This window comes from Calidris pugnax, unplaced genomic scaffold (genome assembly GCF_001431845.1).
Source record: "Calidris pugnax isolate Ruff unplaced genomic scaffold, ASM143184v1 scaffold318, whole genome shotgun sequence".
NCBI lineage: Eukaryota > Metazoa > Chordata > Aves > Charadriiformes > Scolopacidae > Calidris > Calidris pugnax.
The window spans coordinates 799,626-809,839 of record NW_015091062.1 but is presented as its reverse complement, the minus strand read 5'-3'; the positions used below and the strand labels follow the sequence as shown (position 1 = coordinate 809,839).

General features: G+C 42.3%; 1 protein-coding gene across 1 annotated transcript in view; it reads right to left on the bottom strand.

The window, feature by feature from the left end:
* The window catches only part of ST6GAL2 (ST6 beta-galactosamide alpha-2,6-sialyltranferase 2), a 177,540-nt gene that overhangs the window by 57,316 nt on the left and 110,010 nt on the right, over window positions 1-10,214 (bottom strand). The window lies entirely within an intron of this gene.

The following is a 10,214-nucleotide window of genomic DNA, read 5'->3' as shown; positions in this document are numbered from 1 at the left end:
GGGGGGGGGGGGGGGGGAGAAGAAGTGCAAAAATCTAATTGAAAAAGTTGGAGGTCAATGTTTGAGAAGCATTGTTTTATTTTTCCTGTTGTTTATAAGGAAATGGCTCAGGTGGAGGCAGTTGTTGTTCCAGTGTATGGGGCAGCTTCCATCTCCCAAACATTTATTTTAGCCACGCAGGAAAGGTAGCAGAGAGTTGGGAAAAGGGAATTAGTGTTAGCCTTGGCTGGAAAATAGAGTTCTGGTTTGAAAAAAGAAAAGAAATGAAAATGTCAAGACTTTGTTCTTCTTTGAGATGAAACAAAAGCCTTTTGAATAAGTTCAAGGAAAAACACACTTCCAGAAGAGCCAGTCATCAGCGTACTTCTCTGGGATGTGGAAGATTTCAGGTATATGTTCTTGCACTTCCTCACTAGGAACAGGCACTTGAAACCCGTATCCCAGTTGGACACTTTGTGGCTTCTGGCTTGCCTCTAGTAAATGCTTCGCTTTCCCACTGGATTTTGAACAAGAGTCTTGAACTGCGAATGAAAATGTCATTGAAACTAATGTGTTTCTATTTTCATTAAATTGTAATTTACTGGCAAAAATAAGAGTTTGAAAAATTGTTGGCAAGATCGACTGAGCATATATAGCTCTCAGAATAGAGGGGATGCTAAAGAAAAATGTTTGGGTCCAAACTCTGTTCTCAGCTTCAGTGACAAAATATGGGTGCAGCTGAGGGCAACATGACCTTGCCCTTTGATTTGCCAGGGAAGTAAAAAATTTCTCCAAACAACTGAATTGAATATTGTGTCTCTTTTGGTACAGTGACGATTACACAACACTGTTTATTCTCTTTTTTTTTTTTTTTTTCATCTCATCCGTCATTCACAGCTCAGATTTCTTCAGTTATTCCAAGTTGGTTTACTGTATGATGCAAAATGAAAGTCAAGTTAATTTCGCGCTCTACCCACCTCAGTCTGATTAACGCAAATTAAATTTTGTGCTAATAAGACTGAGTGTGTGACCATAATTGGAAACCCTTGAGTTCCTCTGACTGCAGGGAAAGTGCTGGTTTTCCCTCCATCATGAAAACATTTGAATCATAACATCTGGGAAATTTGCAACAAACAATGGTATCAATTTGGGGCCTCTATATAAAGTTTATTCTGTTTCTCATCAGGGACCATGAATACATATCTGTATCAGATTGCTGCAGCCCTTGGACCATTTGGCCCATCTGCCCACCAGAGGAAGGCTAAAGGAGCAGTGACACACACCTAATAAGAGGGAAATGCTGAACATCTGTGTTTCTCCATTACATGGAAATCCTCTTGGGCTAATAACTGGCTGCTATACCTTAAATAAGTGGACAATTATTGGAGTCTGTTACCAAAGTCTGAGCAGGTCAAGTCAGCGGGAAGTGTTGCTAAGGTTGGGATCTTTTACCAGCCATTGGGAGAAGGAGGAAAAAACCCTGGAAGCAAGAGCTGATAGACTGGCTAGAAGGGAAGAGAAGGGAAGGGAAAGGAAGGCAAAGCAAGGCTTTGATCTAAAGACAAAGAAAGCTTCAGAGTGGTAAGGAAAGAGTATGGTAAGTTTGAGTTGATAGTCCTATTCCATTTAGATTTATATATTTCTTGTATTTGCTAAAGCAAAGAGTGATTGCTTTCCTCAACTCCAGCAATGCCCTCTTGCTCCCGCTATTACCTGGTCCCAGAAGAAGAAAGTTGTAAACCCAAAGTAAAACCACAGCAGGTAGAGTTTGGGAAAAGAGTGACTGTAACTTCTGGGACTATGGGAGATCCTGGTATCAATGAAGTCATGCGCCTGTGCGCTTGTAAGACGAAGGAAATGTGACCAAGTACCTGGCACCAGAGATGATGCAGGAGCACACTGAGATTTAAATAATGTAGAAGCACATAAATCCTGTTGGAATACAAACAGAGAAGCCTAGTGAGTGTCAAACAGGATGGGAGTAGTTGTAAATATACCTGCATTATAAAGGAGCATTTACACTTCCTGATGGGAATTTGTGGAGATGTATGTCATTCATGGGCTACCACCCTTAGCAGCAGGAACGTTATGATCGCACAGCAAGTTCATTAAGTATGAAACAAGCCAGCAAACTCTTTAAAAAGCGAAGTCTCTTACAGCATACCATCCTAATAAAAGGTTTTAGGGTCAGAAATGTCACCACTCACCAGAGAGCTGTTCAGCTGATGTTTTGAAGTCAAGCCCTGCTCTCTAACCCTGAGATCAATGGGAATTTGCTATTTTTTTCTATGGAGGCAGGATCAAACTCAGAGGCAGGATGAAACACCTAACTGGAAGAACTGTGGCACCACTTTTGTGTGTCTCTATCAGGTCTGAATTTAGTTTTAGCAATATAAAATGGGCTTCTCCTATTTGTCCTCTGTCTTTCTGACAAACAACCTTATAAAGTAAACATTCACAAAGCAGAAAGAACAGATTGTACATGGCTATAACAACAACATGTTTTTAGTCTGACTGCCCCATAATATATGAAAATAAGACTACAAAAGAACTGTAAATAAGACAAAGGTCTGAGCACAAGCTAACCTACTTGTACATCGTTTCTACTGCAAAATGAACCAATGGGACCTGGGCTTGTGTAGTAAATAGCCCTAAATTTCTTCCCTCCCTGTTGCTGTGGGAGTATAATTTAGCCAGGGAGTATTGTCTGTTTGTGACATCATCTTGAAACAACAGCTTTAAAAATGGAGACAGGTAATATTCCCCATTAATTATATTCCACATCTGTAAAGCATATACATTGCATTGTGGTTAAATAGAGCAACATTTGGCAAGGGGCTTCCTGAATATCTGTAGCCAGTTTTCTCATGTACAGTTTTCTCATCCTTTTGTAGAATTGAAGATTGGTCTCTAGCAGTGGATGGGGAAAGGTAGGATTTTAATGAGGTATGAGTGAAACAAATGAAGGGGGCTCCATCTCCCAGTACTGTGCAGCGTCACCTGCCTTTGTGGAAGTCAGCTGTAAAACCTGGTGTCTGAACACATAACATATGCCCAATGTGACAACACTAATGGAGGCATCTTTTTTTTTTTTTTTCATTCTAGGTATGGGGAGTATTTTTGTTTTTGTAAATGAAACACATGCATCCAGGTACCAAGGATGGATTTGCAACACCAGTAGTTATGGATTGACATGCCCTTGCTTTAAGACTTATATTTGGCTGCAGCAGGACAAAGGCACAGGGAAATCTCTTCAAGAGCTAAAGATCTCACCTGACCCAAGGGACAGAGATTTTTTTCTGACACACAGGATAAAATAGGACCCCAAGCACCATGCAATGTCCTCCTGTTGATCTTAGTGGTTGCTGTTATTCAGCAGGCTGCTGCAAGCCAGTGGTGTGGCCTCAGAGCCTGCCAACTTGTGCCAAGTGTGTACTCTCTCCCACAGACACAGTGACAAGGAGAGGAGGCTGCTCTTTTCCAAGTGCTCCCATCCTGACCTCACACTCCGCACGCTAAAGCTGGAGGATGAGGCAAGGATAGACTTCACAGAGTCATAGAATCATCTAGGTTGGAAGGGACCTTTAAAATCATCACGTCCAACTATCAACCTAACACAGCCAAAACCACCACTAAGCCATGTCCCTAAGCATGACGTCTACCTGTCTTTTAAATACCTCCAGGGACAGCGATTACAGTGCTTCCCTGGACAGCCTGTTTCAATGTTTGACAACCCTTTCGGTGAAGAAATGTTTCCTAATATCCAATCTAAACCTCCCCTGGTGCAACTTGAGGCCATTTCCTCTTGTCCTGTGGCTTGTTACTTGAGAGAAGAAACTGAGCCCCCACCTCTCTACAACCTCCCTTCAGGTGGTTGTAGAGAGACTTCAACCCACTTAGGCTGTGGTATGCTTTTGAGTGGTTTGTTTGGCCTCAATAGAGAAGACACAAATTTTCTTGTCATTGTGGCTGGCTCTTGCTGTATTGTCAGTGTGAATGTTACTGAGGGGTTTTTGAACCGGCTATGTGTCTGGGCTTTTAACAGCCTATGGCATAAGGGAAGGTGCATTAAGCCATTGAGAATATTTCATCACAAAGAAGCTTTTGAAAGTACGCATCACATACACCTGCCGAGAAGCATCTCAAATAATTGAGCTGATGATAGCGGAACAAGTAAAGTGTGAGAGAGTGACACCACATCCAGCACACAGAGGACTAGCATTATAATTAATTAATGCTCATAGATGTTTCCTTAGCACAGATGCTATGCTTTTCTGTTCTTCATCCTTTGACAGGGGAATGCAGGGGAGGTGAAAATAAACAGTCAAATGCCCTGTCATTTTTGTCATGTCTTCTCTCTTTTTAATGCGTCATGCAATTGGTGGTCTCAAGGTCACTTTATTTACTGATTATTCTCTGTCACCAGTAATATTAATTTTGTGCTGAAATGAATCAAAATATGTTTATTGTATCACCCCTTCTGGATCCTTTACATCCTCCCCTTTCCTAGCAGTGGTAAAATAATAATAAGATAAATTAATATAAAATTAAAATTTGCTTGGAGTATGTATTTCAGCCCTGGTGTTTAATGACAAACCACATTATTCAAATAGGAATAAAAATATTTATAGATTGGTTTTTTCAGATGGTTTTGCAATACAGCCAGCATGGGTAACGTATGATGAGATTCCACAATCACTTTCCTCCCACACACATATTGATGGAAACCCTCACAGCTGAACACAATTGCATACATCTCTCTTTCAATCTGTGCGTAGGTTATTACTGTAAGGGTGGAAGAGCTGCATACATAAACCACTCACTGCCCTACCTACAGTAACAGAGCCACAAGTCATTGCTTGGATGAATCCATCTGAATTTATATTAGTTACCTCATTTCGATGAACGTGGATTCCTGCCAGCATCCCATTGAAACCCAATCTTTAACAGATCTTAGTGTTACCAAGACTTCTGAAAGGTAAGGTAAAAACTTGGCAAGATAAATTGCCATCCCTAATATCTTTTAAAGTTGAACATGGAACAACAGTAGCACATCTTGCTGCCAATTTCTTAGGGTTATCCTAAACTGAAAGAACAGGATGAAAATATTTCACTCTGATGATGCACTTGTTCCTTTCTTAGCTGTGTGGAGCATGATGCAGATTTGCACCACGTTATATCCTGGCCACCTGAAGCTCTTGGAATTTTAGTACAGGAACGGCAGTTTTATACAACCTGAAAATTGAGTCCATATGTGTTTGTGCATGCAGTGTGCTTATGGACACACTTAACATGATGATAAATGGTTCTGTCTTTTATCAAAAAATCTCTGGTTGACACCTGTGCAAGGTTTGCGGGCTGTGAGTGCTTATGGACTTTTGCAAGCATTATTTTGACTGGTACGTTGGAATTCTGATTGGATTTTGCAGTAGCACTTCATCCTAGGAATAATCTCTACCAGTAACACCTGGTACCTTACTGACAAGGTGCCATTAGTTCTGGTGCGGTCATTGCTTTCCTTAACCTCCATCTTCACTAAGCAGCATCTCTGGTTTCTTTGCTACCGGTGCATTCTTTTGCATTGCTCTCATTTTGCAGAGTGATTTTTCCTCTACCCTGGCAGCATAACTTCTTGTGACAGCCACCTGCTGGGTTTGTGGGTTCTCATTCATTTGCTGCAGACTCTCCCTTCATTTACAGGTGCATAACCTCCACGTAAGATTCATACACTCCCAGTTATGTTTTGATTGGAAATGTATTTTAGCAACACTTGCATCATCCCGATAGTTTTAGCAGTGCTTTTTGCTTAATTTCAATCAACCTGAATTAATTCTTGTTGATTTTGTCTCAAAGATTGACTAGTACTGGATTAATTTCATCCCTATCAATAAACACAGAAGCCTTCATTAGCAAACCTGTCATAAGCCATTCTGTGGGTTCAGTTTGGATCTTGTACCAAGTCATTAAATTCATGGCTTGCCAATACTGGATTAGCTTTTTGGAGAGAGCAGTTTAGATATTCAGCTAACATCTAGCCAAGCATTGTCCATGTTGTTCCCTCTCCTTCCTACTCAGGTTAACAAATAAATTTGTAGTTGGTTCTTGATTGTGGGCTCCAGTGAAATGCAAGCCAAGCTTTTTCTGTTGATTGTGGGTTCTTCTGCTTGTCAGAAGAGCTGCCTTTCTGTTGTTCACCTACAGCAGACATGGAGTCCAGAGCAGTCCATCCTCTCAAGGGGTGTCCTGTCCTCTGGCTCATGTTAAGCCCTATCACAGGTGGCATTGGATTGAGATGCTACCTGTGGCAAAATGGCTCTGAAAAATGGGGTAATATGTTGCTGGAAAGTGACTAAATGAGACTGGTGTTAGAACTATTTTGCTATTTGCATTATTATATGTACGTATAGTAAAAAAGGGCAGTGAAGTCAAAACAGAACAGCGGCAATTACAGTCTAACAAGAGATGATATTTTAAATTTCTTTCCCAATTGTACAGCTCATTCTTGTGACAAAGTATGGACTCAGCATCATTAATGAATTTTGCTTCTGGGTATATCCTGTAGGCAGCAGCTGTGCCTTTAAAAAAAAAGATACAGTGAGAAGAACAGCACCATTTTCCTGCTGATCTGCTCGGCTTCCAAGCATAACAATTGAAAATAAGCATATTAGGAGGAACTGAGCAGACCTGGTGAAGTGATTTACAGTAGTGTCATGGGGTGACTCCCAATAATGTCACAAATTGAGCGTATGGTAATTGTTCACCTCTTACTGTAAGCTTTCAGATATAAACTAAGAAAGAAACAAAAAGAAGCGGTTTTGTTCTGGCCAATAATTATAACTTCAGCAGCATAATAGAACATTAACATATTAATTACATGGTAATCAACATAACAACAACACAAATCATAATGTGTTGCTAATTACTAACCTTGGATAACATTTTGAAAGGGGCTTTCATGCTTTAGGAACCAAAGCCAAGATAATGTGGGCACCTACATCTCACTGCATGTTGCTTAAATTTTGAGAATGCTATTCCACGCTTCCTTTGCCTTAAAAGAACCCTTGATCCCAATGTTATCTTTTTATTTAATGCTCTGGTTTTAACTGAAATTATTAGTTGGTTTCTCCTGAGCTTTTGAATGTGTATGGGTGTCTGTGACAGAGGGCAAAGCCCTGCAGAAGTTCCCAGGGGTGGCACTTTCCTGTGGCATAGTCCATCCGACTCCTTATCCCCTGGGAAGCTCAGGTTGATGCCTGACATGTCTAAGCCATTGGGTACGGTTTCACCACTAGATGGGAGCATCGGTTACTTAGCCTTTGCTTTGAAGTGGTGTTCTTCCAGCCTTGGAAAATCATATTCTCTCTTGGCTTTTGTTACAAACTTGTGGGAGCCTGCTCCTCCCCTCATCACTTGCGCAGCACACTCAAGGAACACTGGCTTATGCTGATCCCTAGAGGACATTCCTCTCAGCTGATGCCCTGCATAACCAGCATTCAAAGTGGTACCTGCTGTTTAGAATGGAAGCACTCAGTCACTCCCCAAGTCTTGAGGGATGTGCTGGGAGTTGCAAGAATGTTCCAGCAAGCTTGTTTTATGGCTTGTTGTTTCATTGGGAAATGGAGCATCTGTAGTTTGCTGGTTGTCCTGAAATCACTCTGGTCACCAGAGAAAATTGAAGGTAAAAGGAAAGACAGACTTGTCTTTTGTGGTCCGAAATGTAATGGTGGAGTTACTGCATTTCCAGACAGATGCCCAGAAATAAAGGGAAGCCTTGCAGGTTAACCCAGCTCCAGGACACCCTTTCTGACCTCTGAAGCTGCCAGGATACTTCTGCAGCTCTTTTAGGCAAGATCAAATGCTTAAACAAGACCATGGGCCAGTGCATGTCCCTCACCAAAAGGATCTCCACCTAGGGGCACGTCTCTCCTCCTATGCCTCTGCCTCAAGGGATCTGTTCAGTTAAAATGTTCCCTTCCTCACCCAAGGCATGTTTGCAATGCTTGAACTTGATAGATATGCTTTAACATCTTTTCCATAGAGCCATTGCCTGCCTTCACCTTTATGCTGCTTGAATAGGAAGATGGCAGACAATAAACCAAACTAAGGGCTGTCCCTGTGCTCAGTTTAATTATAAATGAGTCATTCATCAATTATGAGGGAAATGATTCCCACAGAAGCAGGATGGAGTACAGACATCAATGCACAACTTCTCTTTTCAGTTGAGAACTGCAGTGTCTTCACATGTATATACCTGACAGCCACAACTGACAGAGACTTAACCAAGAGAAATAATGCACATGGACCATTACTAACTCAGGACTGAGACTTTGTATGGCTGCAACCAAAGAGCTGCTGGGTGGTAAAGGGTTCCGTTGTGTGCCTGCTGCTCTGGGCTGTGAGAGAGATGAAGAAACAAGGTCTGTGTCAGTCAGTCCATCAGCTCCCTACAAGCAGCCATCCTTCTCTGAGAAGAATATCTGGGGAAGAACCTATGGCCAAGATCTGCCCGGGAAAGGCACGCATTCAATTCAGCACTTACAGGAGAGGCAGCCCAGAGATTTCAGCAAATGAAAGGAGACCCCATGCTGAGGAGGCCTGAGGGTTCAGGAACAGGCCCTGAGCATGACAGCCGAGTGAGGCTCAGCAGTGGAGGAGATGTGGCAGCTGGAGGGCTGGGGTGTGGAGGTGGACGACTGGACTTTGCAAACCAGAAGGGAAAGTGAGCTGCTGCAGGTAGAAGGACACAGGGATAATGAAAAGCCCCAGGGGACCCACTGACTGTCAGCATTGAGATTTGGCAGGAGTGATGGGCCAGCCAGGAAACAGCTGGTGGCATCTGACTGCTGGGGCAATGTAGGCACAGGCTGCACTTAGGAGGCATGACATGTGGCTGAATTAGGGGAATTTCACTTTTCTCCAAGCACCCCTCACTTCCAGCTTCACAAAAAAAAAAAGACAGTCTTAGCCTCTGCAGCTAGGAAGAACCTCTTGAAAGGAGGAAGACTGCTATGCCTTCAGGATACTGAAAACAGAAGGCAAATGGGAAACACAAAACTTGGAAAAAAATGTACTTTTAACACAACTGTGATTTTCTCTGGGTATGATATTTTTTCATGTCTAAGGTTGACATTACCACAGGTACCCTTCTACTGGGCTGTGCCAGAGGCCCGAGCTAGAAACGTCTCATTATCTTTGACTGTAATGATGTGAGTCTCCCAGCTGTGTCCTGACACCCTGCTTTTTCGGAGGCGTGATGCAGAGTCATGTTCCTCACTGGCAGCCAGCAGCAGAGATGAAGACATGTTCTGAAGTCTAGGATGTGCGAGGAATTGTATTTCCTCCTCATTAGCACTCACAGAGGCTCAGGGTGCCTCCCATGTCACGGTGCACACAGCACAGGCTTACTAGTCGTGCAGAAGCCGCAGCCCTGTTTGGAAATTTGGGAGTCCACACTACACAAACAGTAAAATGGCATCACCGTTTATTGCTGGAGGAAGCCTACCTGATTAAAGCATGACAAACTACTGAGCCCAAAAGCACACAGGTTTGCTGTAGCACACAGATACTGTGTTGAAACCAACTTGTTTTTCTCAAAATCATTCAACTTGTCTGCAGCCTCAGAGGAGATTACAGTTTATTGACCAGGTGAGTAGCAAAGTGGCAGAGTATCACATTCCATCAGACTTATGTAGGTTCAGCTAGGAGTGAAATCTGTCTTCAGGTTAGTTCCTCCACAAGACTTTGTGAAGTGACTAACACTGAGATTAGATTTCATTGGCAAATCAAGTAGAAAGCAAAGTGAAGTGCAGAGAACTCATTTAAATACCAAACATGCAAGTGAAAACATTACTGAGAAAGTTAATTGCTTTTCTTCCATATTAAAATAGTCCCAAGTTTGTTCCAGTGCGAAAGTCACTTGTAAAGTCTCTAGGGCATTAAAATTAAGCTTTCTTCTTTTGATTCAGTCCAGGAATTAGCTGCATGAGAGACTCAGGCGGGGACACCAACTAGAAGAAAATCAGAACACTCAAAGATATGGGATCTGGCAAAGCTCTCAAAGGCAGTACACTGACAATTACGTTTTTCACTAATCCCCATGATGCATGTGTGCTTGTAAGCCTATGGAAATTGGGTTTGATTCTTTTTTTTTTCCAAATTAAGAGTTCATGTGTCCAGATTTTCATTAGCCTCACCTCTCTCCTCTCCTCTCCTCTCCTCTCCTCTCCTCTCCTCTC